General features: G+C 56.9%; 1 non-coding gene across 1 annotated transcript; it reads right to left on the bottom strand.

Annotated features, from left to right (window-relative positions):
* Positions 1–7,520: 7,520 nt before the first annotated feature.
* On the bottom strand, positions 7,521–7,591 carry TRNAG-GCC (transfer RNA glycine (anticodon GCC)). Its single transcript has one exon. It is a non-coding gene; the product is annotated as a tRNA-Gly (tRNA).
* Between the last annotated feature and the right edge of the window lie 10,072 nt (positions 7,592–17,663).

Here is a 17,663-nt window from a genome sequence, read left to right as displayed (position 1 = left end):
CACCGGCTGTCTGCACATCATTTCTTACCCTCTGATGAGTGAGCACTTGCTCCTGAAAGCTGATGCATCTGGGATTCAGTAAGTCTGGTGGTGCTCAAGCTTTCTAGTGTGCGAGTCCAGAGCCACACACCATGGGCCTCATGTGGGTCGGACGGCACTAGTGTCCCAGGCCCAGCACATGTCATGTTGTGCCTGAGTGCCCGGGGTACAGGGTGCCTGGGGGTGGGGAGCTGCAGGGAGGGGAGATCAGCATCCCTAGCGGTGCTCCTGGCAGTGTAGCCACTAGTATTTTTTCACCTCCTGCCCCTGGGTTTGGTGCCCAGGGCACATGTCCCACTCTCCTACTGCACTCTGCTACTGTCTACAGCTCCCAACATCTCCAAAATAACCGCCATCACCGAATCACTGGACCTGTGGGGATGCATGACTTGGCTCTGCAGGCAAGATCTGGCCCATGGGCCAGGAATTGTGGCCTCCTGAGTCTATAAGGTGCATCTCTATCCTGCTTCCTTTGGACTTCACGCTAACAGAGCTAGCTGCCTCTCTCACTACACAACAATAGTTCTCCAATATTTTTAGAGTCAAGATCCCCACTCATTAGACTCAAGGCACCCTCAGAAAATGCCTGCTCTTCCTTTTCACTTGCTTTGCTACTGAAAAATAATATAGCAGTTCTTCTGGTGCAAAGAACTCAGAAAGGCCACAATGGATCAGAAATGGATTCTTATTGCAAAGCTTTGTGTTGCTTTTGTGAATCGCGTATAGGTGTTTGCACATCTACCAGAGCTAAGGAGCTCACCACACCTGGATGGGAAGCACTGATCCAGATCAAACTGATGTCAAAGTCCCTTTTCACCCCAACATCTCCACTGTACTGGGCCAGATACTGCCTGTGTGCCTCCATCACAGTCTGTGCTGGTGCCCATCACTGCTGGCCCGTGGGAACTTCTGATGGGCAGAGTCAGGAGGATCCTGATCCGCAGCCAGTTGCTGCCCCAGGGATTGAGGGGGAGAAAGAAACAGCTCCACATCCTTTTCCCTGTGATGCACCATGGCCAAAGGGACCCAGACACGTGCCTGTGTCAGCAGGGCCCCACTCAGTGTCACCCCCTCCTCAAAGAGGGGATCAAGGGTTGTGTCTGCTCTTGCTCTGTTTCTCATTTGAGAATCACTGGGGGATACTGGGAGGCATGGGGGTAACGCGGGTCCCTAGGCAGGTACTGTGACCCACTGGATGATAATGGTAGGCACTGGGAGAGCACTGGAGCTAATGGGAGATCCTGGGAGGGTATTGAGACAACTGGGTTCTCTGGGCATCGGGGTTGTCCAGGTGCCCAGGTCCTCTGTGACAGCCCTTCTCCCCCCAGGATGCAGCTGTCCCACTGTGCACTGCTGGCCATGGTGGTAACTGGCCCAGTGCCCCCCAGCCCCTTGGCCCTGACAATGGACCCCGTGGCAATGCTGGTGCCAGGGACTGAGCTGGGTCTGCGGCTGTCCCAGAGCCAGGAGAGCTGTGACCCCTGAAACATGGTCCTGTTCCCCAGTGCCAGGGCCCTGCCTTGGGCCCTGCAGCCTGTGGCCCACAAGCACAGCCCTGCCCCAGTCCTGGGTTTGGCCCCTGTGGGAGGTGCCTCCGGGACCTGGGATGGCAGGTGGAGGCAGCACAGGGCAGGGCACAGCCTGGGTCTGCAGCAGGGATGCATGTGGCCAGGAGCGAGGCAAGGCCCAGACCTGCTCCTGCCTGGCCCAGCCCTGGGGGTGCGGACAGGCACCTGGGTGGGCATCCTGTGGGGGAAGGGGAGGGTGTGTGTCTCCCAGTATCCCCAGTGCCTCCCAGTATTCTGGCAGGCCACTCTAGAGCTGCAATGTGTAGAGACAGAGGCCTGCAGGGTGCTCAGCACGGGACTCACCGAGGGCAGGAGCCAAGGTCTGGGCCCCAAATGTGGAAGTGCAGTGGAAATGAGCTACAGCAGAGCGATGCAGCGACACCCTGGTGACAGCCGGCCCAGCACGAGACTTGGACGCTGCGCAGGCTGCTCGGAGGCACTTCAGGATGCTTCGAGACATGGGGAGGGGGGCAATGGTGATAGGGGAACCTAACAGGACACTGGGACATACTGGGAGTGTGGCAGAAATGCCACCGTCTGTGTCTCTCTCCAGAAACCTGTCCTGGTCAGCTTGGGACACTGGGGTCGAATCCCTAAGGGAGGGGGATTTTCCTCCCTGCCTACGTGACAAAAGCCTGGTGCCGAGGGTGCGGTCCCTCTGGTCACCTGAGCGGGGGAGGGAAAAGCCCCTGCTCCTCTGACCAGGTAATCAGTGATGCTTTTTATATTGGTTTGCTAGTTGCCAACACTGCTGGCGTCTATTGGACTGGGCTGCTGAGGTCAGACAGGCGATACAAGGGCCTGGGCCAAGAAGGAGGAGAAGAAGCCATTTTTCCAGCATGGCCCAAGCATCAGGACACCGGGAGAGAGTCTGATCCATCTGAAACGCTCTCTCTGGAAATCTCCGAGCCAGATCTCTACCGTCTTCTGGATGATACTTGTAAGTATTTGAAGGAGCGAGTCTGCCGTCCGCCCCGTCTTGCTCAGCACTCCCCTGCCTCAAGTAAGAAGAAGGGGAAATGAAAGGATGCTCTTCCCTGAGGAGTGGGTTAAGATAAGGCAGACCACCCAGTTAGTTGTTTCCAACGTTGGAAGTCTTTATTTTACTTAAAGACAAACGTATCTCCTTGCTAAGCGTCTCATTAGCTGGCGGCGGCGGGTTGGCCAGGCGAGGCAATGACTGGTTAAACTGGAGGCAGCGGACTGGCCGCGTGCATCAGTTCTGGGTTGCCCCTGCCCTGCAGCCTGTCCCGGAGCCGCTGCCCCTCCGGCGATGCCGGGCACCTCCTCGGGCACGAGCTCTCCTGCCTTTCCTCCTGGATCCGTACGGCCGGATCGGTGACTCCTCCTGCCCCGAGGGAAGTGTGATGACTCCTGGAGTACTAATAATGCCGGGAGACCGTAGGTCAGTGCTCCCGCCCGCCCCGAGCCCCAGCCCGCTGCAGCCTGTCCCGGAGGTGAGTGTCTCTCCTGCCTTCACCTGTGACTTCGTTTTGCCTACAGTTGCACCCTTGGTAACAGGGGCTCGGCTAAAGTCCCGTTACCCCTAGACCTGCTCGTGATGCACCTGCCCATGCAAGAAAGAGTGCGGTTAGCCTTGGTTATTACCTCGTCACATGGCGACTCGTGTTCATTTTTGCATCAGCCGGGACTCCGAGGTCTCTTTCCAGTGCTGTGGTGCTCGAGTGGGCAGGACTGGGGTCCCAACCTGCAACGAGCAGCACCCACATCCCAGCCCTTCCCCTGGCCGGCTGCAGCCAAGCTGGTCTCATTTCATATGCCAGCTATTTGCAACCCCACAGCAAGGATCTCTGCTCTGGCAAGATAAGGCCTGGGCAAGGGTGAAATAAGTGCAGGTTTATGGGCTAAATCAAGGTTGAAATGAAGGTGTTTGAAAGGTGTGAATGGGCTGTAGCTCCATGTTTTTTGCTGTTCCCGCTTCTCCTCCCTGGGCCCCTCCGGAGGCAGCGCAGGCTCCACCTGGATCTGTTAAACTGTGGAAACGAGACACAGGAGACGTAGCAGCCAGAGGGACGGCAGCAGTGGGCAGACACTGACCTGGCACTCAGCTCCACCCGGGGTCACTCCCTGCACCGGGGGGAGGAGATGCCCCCTCCAACACACCGCCCACTGCGGGGTCCCCTGCGCTGCTTCCGGCAGTAGGGCTGTGCGAGTCGGCAGTGATCCGATCCGGCTTCGGATCTGGCCACTTAGGATGGCAGTGATCCAGTCTGGAGCTCCAGACCGGGTTTCCACCTCGATCCGGCTGAAGTGGCTCCGAAGCTTCAGAGCCAGGTCGGCGATCTGGCCACAGGGTATAATGGGGAATCAATGGAACATCTATAACTTGGTTGTTTTTGTCCAATTTGGATGAAATTGGTAGGGATGGTAGCCTCTGTGGAGAGCACTAAGTGTGCCATGTTTTAAGAAGATGGGTGTAGGGGCTTGGGGGAACTGCACCCCAAATTCTTGAAAGCCAAACGCATGTCATGGCTGTGTGTTACAACACAGGGGGTCAAACCTGCAGGGGTGGCAGCTCTTACTGAGGTCACAAAGCCTGCCAGCTGTGTGTGTCCTAGACCAGGCCTGAGTGTGTGCTGGACCAGCCGTGTGTGTCTCGCGGGGGGACTCTGTCGTTTGGGGCCCTGCACCCCAAGCTGCCGACAGGCAAAACTCGTGATGTGGGTGGGTGACACTGTGTGTGTGTTAAGGTGCGCCCTTCCTGGTGCTGGGGCCTCTGCACAACACGGCAGTGTGCCCCACTGAGGCCTCCTCCTCCCCTACAGCCTCACGCCCGGTCCTCCGCTCTACCTGACAGCAGGTACAATAACTCAGCTGGCTCAACACCAGTAGCATCAGCATCGGCATCAAAGGTACCCACACAGAAGTGTCACAGAGCCTGTCGTTTCATACAGGAATTGACAGCAAGAAGTAAAAGTATTGTGTTGTGTTGTGTTGGACATACAATGTTATTCATGGTGTGTGACAGCTTATTTTGTGTTTTTGTGTCTATATGTGTATTATGAAAAAAAAGGAGTACTTAAAAAAATGTATCTTTGGACGCTTTAGTGTTGCAAACCCCTTTGTCTGGCTGAGGAAGTACCTGCAGCGGGTCGTGGGTGGAAGGAATAGTAAAGAAGCCAGCAGCTGGCCTGGCCCACAATGCAGGTGAGAAAGCCAGTGAAAATGGAAATGGAGGTGTCGGGGGGGAGGGACAGGCTGGGTGGGGGGTAGGGGGGAAAGGGGGTGTAGGAGCACAGGTAAAAGTGCAGAGGTGCCTGGGCTGTCAGGTGTGCGGCCGGGCGCAGTGTGCCAGGCTCCACTGTGTGCATTGAGTCCAGGAGTTTCTGTACCGACTGCCCAGGAGGCTGATGAAGTGCAGTCCATAGGCCCAGCTCTGAAAGGTGGTTTCTACAGTCAAACACGCACCTAAGCTCATCACCAGAACTGAAGCCACCTTCCTACAGCTCAAAACACAAAACCTGCCAACTCTCTCCTGTACCCCACAACCTGCCCACCAGAATCTAGCAAAGACAACAAACCCCGACTCCCCGTGGGGCACACTCCTCGCCAGAACAACACTCTGCCTCCAGTCTCTCAGGCCTGACCCTGAGAGGGAACAAATTGCAATGCAAACCACTTTTCAGAGCTGCGCCTATGAACTGAGGCTGGGCGTATGATCCGGGCAGCAGCCACACTCATCCTGCGCTGCCAACTCAGTCACTTCGCCCTGCGCCAGGCTGGGGGCAGGTCCCACCTGGCAGGGGCCACATTTGGTGCCTGCCCGTGGGGCAGCAGCCGCAGCAGTGGGAGTGGCACGGGAGCAGAGCAGGGCGCGGAGCGGTGGCACCGACTGGAGCAGCCCCCGCTGGCTGCAGCCTTTGGCCAGATGTGGCTGCACCTCATGGCTCAGCCCGCACCGCACCCCCTGCCTCGGACCTGCTTACACGAGCGGGCCCTGAGGGGCCTGGAGCTGGGACTTGGTCCCAAGTCGGTCACACAGGGACAGGTACCACTGCTGGTGGAACCACCCTTCAGCTCCGGTGTCTGCCCCTTGGAGAACAGCCCCCGCCATGTCTTCTTTTAGGTGGCGTCTGGCAGCAGTGTGGGGCCCATGGGCTCAGCTCCGGCCCGCTCCCGACCAATGCTGGGGAGGTGGGGAGGGGGCAGACCGGGGGCTGAGCCGGGGGACTGGATGCTCCCTCCCATCGGCTGGTGCTGGGCTGCACCACCGGGCTGCAGGGGATGTCCAGGGGGCTGCCCAGGGCGGCTGTGGGGGGTGTCCGGGGCTGTCCAGAGCAGGCTGCAAACACCTTTACCTTGTTTTACCTTTTATCTTTCTAATTTCTCCCTATTTACACTTTCACCGACATCCTGCCACACTTATAGCTTCTCTCACTCCTTGGAGTCTCAGACCAGCAGAGACTTCCTATGCTTGAAGAAGGGTGACTGAGCCTGAAAGCTTGCCAAGAACTTTCTTCCAACTACTCAGCTGGTCTAATAAAATATACTGCATCTTCTCAAAGAGCCTTGCCTTTCTAACGCAGGGCTCTTGGCTTGGGTGAGCCCGGGCAGAATTGTGTACTGCCCCCCCACCCCCGCGACAGAGCCCAGCCCCTCCAGCAGCACACTCAGCTTTAAGACCAACACTTCCCCAGCCCACTGTCCCCAAAGCACACACAGCTGGAGGTGGATTAGGTCCACTCAGGTCCCCAACACCCCTTCTCTCCACCAGGCCTTTACGCAAGATGCCACACGACCATCCCCTTGGGGTGGCCCTGGCCTGTTTTCAGCCTCTTTGCTTTCGGGGCATGGACTCAAGTTCCTCCATCTGGTGACCGCGGTGCCTTGATTTGAAGTGAGCACAGGACAGGAGTAGGTGGAGGGGACCTGCTCCTGTCGGCAGCCCCGCGGCAGTGCTGACAAGTCCTTTGCTGCACAGCGGGGTTTAATTTGAGACCTTGCAGTGATCTCTGCCCATGTCCACACAACAGGGTCTCCCTGGGGTTTCTCATTTATCCTGTGAAATGAAGACTGCTCTGTGGTTGAGGTGGGGAGGAGGGGAGGAGGCAGTACTTCTCCTTTGCCGAGGTGTAACGTTACTTTCTGTATAAAAGGACTTTTGTGGTATCTTATGCCTGACTCCAGTGAAAAATCCCTCCATGGGGAGTGGTACAGAGTCAACACCCTTTCTGTAATAATCCCCAGAGTTTTGCTGAAGACAAAAAAAAAAAAAAAGCAAAGGGAGGCAAGGGGGCTAGAAAATAGAAAAGGGCAGTGACGCAAAGGAGAGGTCATTCAGGATGGAAAGAGCTGCGCTGTGGAGACACTCAATTTTGAAATGAAATGTAGGATTTAATGTCCAGGGTGCTGCATCCAGCTTTGAACTTCCCTCTCATTCTCTCCTCCCCTTCTCTTTCTGCCAAATGTATTTCTCAATGGACAGCAAACCTTTTTTGTGAAGACTGAAATAAAATTAAGGTATTAAATATGTGGGGTTTCTCTTTCTTGGACCTTTCATTTTCCCTGCTGGACAAGGCATGGGGTGAAGGTTGCACTTTTGTTCTGCTGTTTTTCATTTGTAGCATGCTCTCCGTGCTGTTGAAATAACCTAGAGGAGTAAATCTCAGCCAGGGTGACTGGGCACTCTGGGGTGCCATCAGATTTTTTTTAATGGAGTCACACAATGTTAGTGCTGCTAGTTGTGTCTATATCTGCATATGAATCATAAATAAAATGCAGAAGTTTCAGAAAGGAATCAATAACGTAAATAAATTGCGGATTTACTCTGCCATGTTTGCTTTGAAATATCTGTTGGATTTTTTTTTATTCAAAGAATAATAGAAAGTTGCAACAAATGAGCATGCTTGTCAAGGATTAGCTCAGTTTGCTAACACACACATTGTATTCACCTGCATTGGCTGGGAATTGAACCCAGGTCTCCTACATGGCAAGCAGGAATTCTACCATTGAACCACCAATGCTTGAGTTAGCAAAGTACATGGTGAGGCCCCTGGAAAGAAAAGGTGATGGTGACTCTTCCCTCCATTCCAGTTCATTCCAAGGAGAAACAAGCCAGAGGTTTTGGGAGCTCTTCAATGCCATGGCCCAAAGCTGATCAATAAGCCCTAGCCAGAACTGAAAGAAACAGCCTGCATTGGAAAAGAGGGGAAATGTCACCATGGGGAAGCGATTGAGCCACCTTTGGCATGTTTGTTTCTTTGTCTTGCTTGCACAAGGACCCCAAATCCCTTTTTGAGCTCCTGCTTTCCATTCAACTCCCTCCTTTGCTGGGCTGGGTGCTGGGGGGATCCTGACCTGCAGTGATTAAAATCATCCGAGAATGTGGGAGCCCAAGAGGGGCTGGATGGACAAAGCAGACGCCTGCATGTGTGGTGTCTGTGCTACAGACTGGGCATTTGGCTGTTCCTTTCCCTTTTTCTGTATTGATTTTTGCAGTCTTCCTTCACTGGCCCCAGGGCAAGAGGAGGGAGATTTAAAAAAAAAAAAAATTCCCCATGTTGCATAGCAAACCAGCCAAATCAACTCCAAATCCGTGAGTCTGTGCAGAACCATAAGTGACCTGACTACCGGCAAACATCCTCCAGCCCCATCTGGGACTTCAGATGTCCCCAACTCCTTTGAGGGGCATCCTACATGCTGGGGTTTGGATGCCCCCGAGTTTTGCTTGCCCTCAGCCATATGGCCACAGGAGCAAGCTTGGCAGGAGTCTCCCATGTCCATAAAGTGACATAAAGCCAAGATCTCCCCACTCCAGCAGCTAAATTGGAGATTAATGATGCATTACCTTTGTGGGTACTACCCCATGCCAGGAAAGTGGTTGTCCCCGGGTGCAACTAGGAAAACTGCCTGCATGGTCACGGTGTTTCCCCTGCCAGGTAAGCAAAGGACTACACTTGATCTGATTTAATATATAAAGTTAAATATATTCATCCTCCATCACAAACCTTTCATCCTCCATCATAAACCTTTCATCACACAAGAAGAACCACGCACGTGTTACAAAAAAAAACACCCATTCTCCCGTGGCTCCACACATCCACCCGCTACCATAGTCCTTTGGTCCAAAGAAACCCTTTAGGGTTTAAAATCTCAGTTGATTCCCTGTCCTTTTTGCTGTCGATGTTGCTGTCACTCCCACTGCTGCTGATCCTGTTGCCGACCTCCTCACTGTCATCGGGTCCGGTTATGTCGCTGTCCTCTTCATTCTCACTGTCCAATTCCCCTCCCGTTGGGCTCTGGAGCAGCCTGTGCCAAGCATCTCTCTTCCAGGTGGAGTTGACTGTCTCTTCTCCGTCCTCTCCTGCTGATTTCTGGTAGTGGGATTGGAGCTCACTCAGAAATATGTTTGCACTTCATCTGATGATCGTGGAGTTAAAAGGAGAGAGAGCCCGGAGCAGAACAGCTCTCATGGGGAGTTTGCCTCCTCTCGGCATCTCCCCTCAGTCAGAGAGAGGAGAGCATGAGTCCCCAGCTCCACGGGCCCAGGGCTTTGTTCTGCATTTGCTAGAACACACTTGTCACACAATCAGTGCTACATGCTCATGCACCCATGGCATACCAATGTCACAAAAATACATGTACAACACCTGTGGGCCAGATCCAGGCCATAGGCTGTATTTTCCCCACCCACGCAACATGGGGGAGGGCAGAGAGGGAAGTTCAAGGAGAGAGCCAAGCCAAACCACCTCCGGACTGGCAGAAGCATTGGAGGTGCAAGAAGCACAAGCTGGAGGCTGTGCTGAGATCTGAACTCAGATCACTGGAATCAGAGCCCAGAGGGTTGGCCATTACTGCAGAGGGGGCTCCCCCAGGCCTGCGTGGAAAAGGCTTGGCAGCTAGAGGCCACCCGCCCAGGGCAGCCTGTCCCCAGGATCCTGAGTGTCTGTGGGGAAGAGCTCCTCCAGCTGGTGGGGCAGCCTGACTCAAATCCACTTCTCCAACTGGGCAAGGCTAGAGGAAAGAGGTCCTCTAGCCAGCCATGTGTAGCACCCCAAAACTCACAAGTCATTTGGTGCGATAAACTGTGTTTCATGTTACAGAGCATCTCGCTTGGTTGTAAAGCACGATCATGTTTTGTGTGTGATTGTTGTATACTGTGACTCCTACAGGACTGGAGCGGACCACCTCCCATCCCCCTCTGACCATTGCTTCCAGATTCCTCCACACACCCTGTCACACCAGTTTACTGACTCCCCACATCCTGGACCCCCTGGGAATGGATGGGTCTGCATTAGCAGCCTTCAGTGAGGCTGCGTCTTGACTGGGGCCCTGTGATGAGGTCAGAAAAATGATTTAAGGTCAGGCCAGGTGAGCTGGGGGGCTCTCTCTGGCTGTCCCTAGGGTCCCTGGGGCAAAGTGGGCCTCCCCAACTAGCCCCAGTGCTAGCTGCCCTACTTGCCTTTGGGCACACCACCCACCTGACTGCCCTGCCATGTCTTGTTCTTAATTACTATGCTAATCAGGCAGGAGACCGCCCCTTCTTGCCCCGATGCAGGGGGTGCTATCTGCATCTCCGACCCTCCCCTACACTGCAGCCTGAGGCAGCAGCCCTGGTCGAGGGGTCTCAGCTGGGGCAGGCAGAGGAGAGAAGCTCCAGGGGAAAGCGATTAAGCTAATCAATCATCAGTGCTGCTGGCCTCACCTCCATGTGTCTGGGGGATGTGCCCCCTGCCCCCAGCTCCCTGTAACATGCTTGTCTTGCCCCAGGGCACCGTGCATGTGAAGCTTGAGGAGGTGGCCCTGGAGAAGCTGGCACCTGCTGGGGTTTTGGGAACCTCTTGATTCCTGGCTGGAGCAGCCACAGCCCCATCCTGTAGCTGTGTCCCTGGAGGAGGCAGGGCAGGGTGAAACCCCAGACCTTCAGGACGTGTCACCGCCTGTGCCCAAAAGGAGCCCTGCCACAGCAGGAGTCAGGTAATGTGCACACGCAGGGGAGGGCCTGGGTCTGGGTGCCTGAGCGGCGGTCCTGCGTTTGTGGTAAGAGGCTTAAATCTCTGTCCCTTCCCAACTCTAGCATGGGAGGAGCCAACTGTGGAGCTGCAGGGATGGGGTGGGAGAGGGCTCTGCGCTGGCAGCAGTCACGGGAGAGCCCTGCATGCTTCTCGTTGCACGTGTGCAGCACCCGGCACAAAGATCCTGTGTCTCGGCTGGGCCTTGTCGCGCTGACAGGTAACAGTCAGTGATCCTGTTCCAGCCGCTCCTCTCTCGTGTGCTCATGGCCCTCTCTGCTCAGGATCGCACCAGTACAGGCGCTGGGGAAATGGGCTTCCCTGGGGGTGCTTTTAGCTCTTCTCGCGCAGTGAACTCCAGGCCTCTGCCCTGCTGACGCTTCCCTTGACACAGAGGAGACGGGGGTCTGCTCCCATGATAACTCCTTGGGCTTGTGCGCCAGACAAGGCCCTTGTCCAGGAGCAGGAGCGTGGCGGTGGGTCTGCCCTTCCGGCAGCACGAGGCCCTGTGCGGCAGTGGAAGACTTTCTTGGGCCAGAGTGTCTTGGTGGGGACCAGTGCCCCAACAGAGCAGCTTCTTCTCTTGTCCCGGCATCCCGCTGGAAGCCACTCACGTGCCTGGAAGCAGACTGGCCCTGTATTTCCCATGCCCTGCCTTAAATCACAGCTCCTGGCATGGCACCAGCCTCCCTTGTCTGCCTCCCACTGCGGTTCTGGCCTGTTCATCAGTGGGAAACTCTCTTTTGCCAGAGCAGTGATGCAGGAATCAGTGCTGCAGCACATCCACTCTTCCTCCTCTCCCCACATCACCCTGGAGATGCTTCTTTTGTTTCCCTCCCCTTTAAACTGTGGGTGCTGACTCTGGAGTCCTGCGCGCGTCCCCCAAGGACCTACTCTGCACTTGCTCCGTGGTGCGTGGTTCAGTGCTCAGCCCTCGGAGCAGAGAGGAGTCACTGGGGCTCATCTCCACCTTCATGGCCGGGGAGGTCTAGTAGGAAGTGTGAGAGACTTTGCCTCTTCCTTCTCCCTCCTCTCTCATGCGCTGAGGCCTGTGGCTGCCTCAAGCACATAGGAGTCTGGCAGAAGAGCAGGGGTTTCCTGTGCCAGCAGCACCAGGTCCAGCTGTGGCTCCTCTACCCCAGGCAGCAGGTGCACGGGCCTTGAGCAAGGCTGGGCTGCAGCCTCCTGAGGAAGGGCCTGTGAACCTGGAGCTGCAGAGCACCTCCCCAGGGAGACTGGGGGAGAGGGGTCCCTGCCACCTGAGCCAAGTGCAGAAGGTGCAGAGCAGGTCTCCGAAGCAGGAGAGCATGGGGGGAGCAGGGCACCAGCTGCAGATGGGCGTGGGAGGGCAGCTGGGGAGAGTCCAGACCTGCAGGGAAGAGCTGGGCGATCTGAGAGCCCTGAAGAGCTACAAGGGGAAGCTTCACTGGCAGCAGAGGCCACATTCACACTCAGCAGGAGAGGAGGGACTCTGGGAAAAGCAGGAGCTGGCTTCCTCGTGCAAGTAGCCAGGAGTGCCAGCACTGGAAGGTCTGGTCAGAGTTGGTGGAGCCAAAGCTCCCGGCCTCTGGAAGCGCTGCCTTGGCTGCCTCTAGGGACTGACCAGACAGAAGATTTTTAGACCGGAGGATCCAGAAAAGAGCCTCCGGGTCCTCTGCGACCCAGCCAGTGCCGGGGAGAGCAGGCCGGGTTCTCTGCAGCTGAGCTTACCCAGGTCCCTCGGACCCAGGCAGCGGCAGGGCAGGCTCGCGGGCGGCTGCTTGCTAGGACTGAGCAGCATGCCTGATGGGTGCAGGGAAAGCCCGTGTTTCTACAACACGCAGGAAAGTGCAATGAATCCTAGTCCCAGTCCCCTCGCAGTAGTGTCCGATGGGGATCCTCAGAGTGGAGCCGGCCTGGCTGTCTGGAGGATCTGCCGCCTGCCCAGGGGCAGCGGGGAAGGGGGTGGGGGCTATGGGGAATTTGGGGGTGGCTGCAGCTAACTGTTCTGCTAACATCACTGCAGCTGGTGGTCGGGGCCACGACCGGTGCGCGCGGGGCGGGGAGAGGAGCACCCTGTAGCTGGCGGCGCTTTGCGGAGCACCCCTGGAGGAGGCGGGGCTGCAGGAGCCGCGTGCTCGGGCCCACTCCCTGCGCTGTGCCCCCATGGGCTGAGACCCATACACAGGCGGGGCTTCTTTTTCTTGCTTTCGATTTCATTGAGGTTTCACTGGACTTGCGGTGCCGCTCCCCGGGCCGGGCGCTGCCAGTCCTGCTCCCCCTCCCCAGGACCTGGCTGGTGCGGAGCAGGGGGCACAGCTGGGGGCACGGAGCCTGGTCTGTCCAGGTTGGACCTGGCACAGCGGGGCTTGGCCTGCCAGGCAAGCCCTGCCAGGAGGGGAGGTGACGCGGGCCTGAAGCCTCCCGTGCCGCCTGTGGCGGGCCAGTAGGGGGCGCTCCTGCATTGAGCCGCCCACCTCCCTGCGCCCGACCACCTTCCCGGCTCCGAGTGCCTCCCTGGGGTGCCTCCCGTCCGGCCGACCCCTTCCCTGGAGCGCACCCGCTAGCCTGGGGTCCCGCTGCCACCATCCAAGGCTCTGGACTCACTTCTGGCTCTGCGCGCCTTGGAAAACGCAGGCCTGATCGTCCAATGGGTCCTAGACCCAATACAAGCACTTGGGGCACTTCCCCAAGTCAGGGGCTTATTAGGACAGTCTCCCTTAGTCCACAGACCTAAGGGACCTCCTCGGCATAATTTAGACCCACCCCTCAATAAGTCTCCCACACCGGTCACAAAGGAGAACTGTATTGCTTACAGGGGGTAGGGCGGAAACAGGGTAAAAGGTAGAGCAGTATCATAGAAATCTTACAGGAATATCAGAGGAATCCCATTGAGCAAACCAGGGTGGCTGAGGTAGCCGTTTAAACGCATCTGAGTTACTGAAGCTAAATATCTAATCGGATCTCGAGTAGCTTACTCACTCGCATCATCCAGAGGTGGTTGTTGTTTCCTCTGGAGGCAGGGCACTCTTGGAGCATGCGGTGATGAGGAGCGAGCCAGGCTCAGATTCACCTGGATGACCGCATGGCTAATGGCTGACTGCCCCTTCTTCTTGGACCGAGCCTTTAAATAACCTCTCTGACCTCAGCAGCCCGGTCCAATCGAAGCTGCCAATACTGGCCACAAGCCGACCAATCTCCCCAGCATCCCTGGCTACCTGGGCCCGCGCAGGGCCGGGTCTTTCCTCCCTGCCCAGGTGACCAGAGCATCCAGCTCCCAGGCGCCAGGCTTTTGTCATGCAGACAAGGTGGGAGATCCCCGCTCTGAGGAATGAAACACCAGCCTCCCAGGCTGGCTGAGACAGGTCTCTGGAGAGGGGCACCCACGGTGGCATTTCTGCCACACCGCCCACCCCCATTGCTCTGCTGCCTGGCGGTGCTGGGCCTGGGCCTGGCGCAGTGTGTGGCAATTCCCTCTGCTTCCCCTCTCCTGGTACTGGACAGAGCACACACACCTGCACACACACAGTCCCCACAGTGACACTCACATGCACACACACATGCACACACACAGGCACACGTGCCCCTATCAATCTGCAAATCCAGAGTTTAACAAACACCTCCTACACCTCCCACCCTGCTACAGACGGAGGGAAAAAGCTCCCATTCCTCAGACTCCTCCCGGCCCCGACGTGATCTCCAGGGGTGGGTGTCTGGGGAGGGATTTGTACCTCTGCAAAGCCTCCGATTCACGTTCAGCAGCAGCTCAATAAACCAGCCCCACCATGTGCCTGCGAAGGGACTGAAGTGAGGGACAGGAATATGTGACTTGTCACAGCCCCACAACCTGCCACAGCGAGGAGGTGAAGGGGCCGTTCAGCATCTAGAGACGACTCCTGCAGCACCGTGCACCTGGGCATGAGCAGCCTGTGCCCAGAGGACACGGCCTAGCAGTACTGTAGCAGAGACACGGGGTGTGAGACTGTCTGTGGTTAATGCAAATCCCAGTGGAGCCAGGACAACCCTGCTAGGACAGGGCCCAGCCCCAGCCCTGCTGCCTGCACACACACTCGGGCCAGGCTCTGGGAGATGCCCCATCACCAGCCCTCATGAGCAGCGTTGGCACGGCCCATTGCCTGCAGGCAGAGGGGAAGGGACTGGAGGCAGCTGAGCCAGGGCAGGAGGTTTCCAGACACCCGGGGCTGGGGCTCCACGCAGCTGTGCAGGACTGGCACTCAGTGGGTGAACAACTCCAGACAACTGGGGGTCTGCAGAGGAGTCAGAGTAGTTTAGGGTCCCCGGGGTTGGGTCTTCCCCAGTTTGGGGTCGGTGTGGTGGCAGGACGCCAGCTGTGCTGTGGCTGCAGACTGCGCGCTCGTCCCCTGCAGCCCTCATCCCTGCAGGAAGAACAGCCACAGGCCGCACTGCGTTGACCACGGCTCGGCCGGGTGCATCCCTGCCCGTGCCCCAGCCCTTCTCCTGTCCCAGACACCCGACAAGTGCAGGGATCCACGTGCTTGATGCAGACGGGCGCACAGGATCCCTGCATGCCGCACTGCCCGGCACGCACGGGCACCACGCAACAGGCACTCGGCAGACCTGCACGGGCAGAGATAAGCACAGCAGGAGGGCAATTGCCATTTACACCCACTCTCTCTTCCACGTTCCCAAACCCCAAGCCCCGCACAGGGGTTGGAGCTGTGTCGCACACCATCCCCTATGGGTGGTTTGGGGCTGGGCCATGCCACATCCCTCAGCAAGTGAATTGGGGCCAGTCCATGCCGCTTCCCCCCAGCAACTGGACCAGGCCAGGCCAAGCCACCTCGCACCCCATGGCTAGATCTGGACCCAGTCACGTTCCCCCCTCACCTACTGGGACGGGCTAAGTCACCTCCTGCTATGTGAGCACTAGACCCGGGCTGCCACCACCGCGCTCCATGGGCATGGATGGGGCGTGCAACACCGCCCTGGGCACAGGAGGAGAGCCACCGCACAACCCATCCGGCCTGCCAGCCGAAACAGTGGAAGCCCACTGGCACCAAACAGCCAGAAAACAGCCAACCACAAAGGACGAACTGCGCATGTGAGGAAAGGACGAATTGTTATGCTCCACTTTTCCATCCGTAGCCCAGGTGACTTGGGTATATACTCCCCTTCTCCAATTGAAGGGGACTGTTAGCTGGCAGGTGTGCTGCGGGGCACTGCAGAGCGCTCAGTTTCCCTCCGTCCCTACAGCACCAGGCCAGGACAGTCAGGGGACTTAACTATATACAGATGTATTTACATTAACATCACAAGAAAAGAGACAGGGACATATATATATATAAATACCTCTAAACAAATAACATAAACAATACCGTCTGGGTAAATGCTATAAAACCTTACACCAGTGCTCCAGATACCAGTAAGTACCTGATCTGAAACAGATAAACCCCAGAATAAACATGGACAGCCAACAGATGAACTATAGCAAAGTCTGGGTGAGCAATAAAGAAGCCACAAATAAATACAAGTAACAACAGGTGAAATAACAGCAACGGGGGTCCCAGCAGAGCCCTCGGACTCCACACATCTACTCATTTATAAACATGAGAGGTCACAAAATGTAAGGCGTGACACCACACCACTTATGGCGCAAGAACCCAAAGATACACTCAGTCCGGAGGGGATACCCCAGTGCCCTTGGGCTTGGCCCAAGCCCTACAAGAAAGCTGGTAACTTCGGGGGGGGCCCTCCCCGTGGGCCCTCCCCTTTCAGGAGCCCTTAACTAGCCAGGGGGGACCCACCCTACCCTGTGGGAATCCTTTTTCCCTGCAACTCATGGCTCCCAGGCCTGGAGGATGGTCCTTGTCCTCTGCGCCAAGCTGCTCCCACCTGCCGCGGGCTTTTGCGGGGGTCACTGTCCCGAAACAGGGCTGCTCTGTGCAGGGCGTCTGGGGCCTCTGCCTCGGCCCCGTCTGCTGGCTCAGGAGCCCGAGCACCGTCTGGATCCCTGGACTCAACCTTTTGCTGTGGGTTGGAGACCTGGGCCCCCTTGTGCAGCACCAGGCTCAGTCCGCTCCCGGACCTCCGTGCAGCGCCTCCTGCACCGAGCTCCCAGCTTCGCTTTGGGGGCTGAGGGCCTGAGCCGCCCAAGTGCTCCAAAGACCCTGCTCCGTGCACCGGCTTCTCACGGTGTCTCTGGGCGCACGCCGGCGGGTGCAGACCCAAGCCGCCTCACGCAGCTCCCAGGGTGCGGACGCCGTGCTGCACACGTAGAGCCCAGCCGCTGGAGACGTCCGCCGCTCCGCGCCGATGGAAGTCTTCAGGGGCGCTTCTGGGCACTGCTTTGCCCCGCTGAGCAGCTCTCCTCACCTCCTCTAAGCCCCGCTCTGCTCTTCTCTTCTCTGTCCCGGACGCGACCCCTGTGCTGGGTGTGCAGCTCCTTTTATACGCCCCAGGGCTCCGCCCCTGAAGTCCCGCACCTGAGTGTTGCAGTCTTCAATCAGGTCCGGGGGGCGGGGGGACTCCTCTCCCCCTCCCTTCAGGAAAGGGGTGTACCTTAACTCCTCTTCCTGCCTCCTGATTGGTGGATGTGCTCTACCAATCAAAACAACAACACACATTACTACTCTGTATCATTATTGTGCAACACGTGCATAAACACACATCTGCTCTGTATCATTATTCTGCAAAACACAAACACACTTCTGCTCTGTATCTTAATTTTGCAATGCAGAGGCACACATCTGCTCTGCCCATTTCTGTAACACACACACACGCACACAGCTTTCTGCTCTGCATCATTTTTCTGTGGCACACAAACACACACACTTCTGTGTTGTATCATTATAGTGTAACACAAACACACACTTCTCTAATTATTCTGTAATGCAAACATGCACAAACACACACGCACTTCTGCTCTGTTTGTTATTCCGTAACACACACACAAACACATCTGTTCTGTATCATCATTCCGTAACACACAAACACTTACAAAGCCCCGCTGGAAAGAGGACCAAGGTCAGATGACCCCAGCCAGGTGACTATCTAGCCTCCTCTTGAAGACCCCCAAGCTAGGTGACAGCACCACCTCTCTTGGGAGCCCATTCCAGATCCTGGC

Source organism: Alligator mississippiensis, chromosome 11 (genome assembly GCF_030867095.1).
Source record: "Alligator mississippiensis isolate rAllMis1 chromosome 11, rAllMis1, whole genome shotgun sequence".
NCBI classification, from domain to species: Eukaryota; Metazoa; Chordata; order Crocodylia; family Alligatoridae; genus Alligator; species Alligator mississippiensis.
The sequence above is the reverse complement of the archived record's forward strand: the minus strand, read 5'-3'. Positions and strand labels throughout refer to the sequence as shown.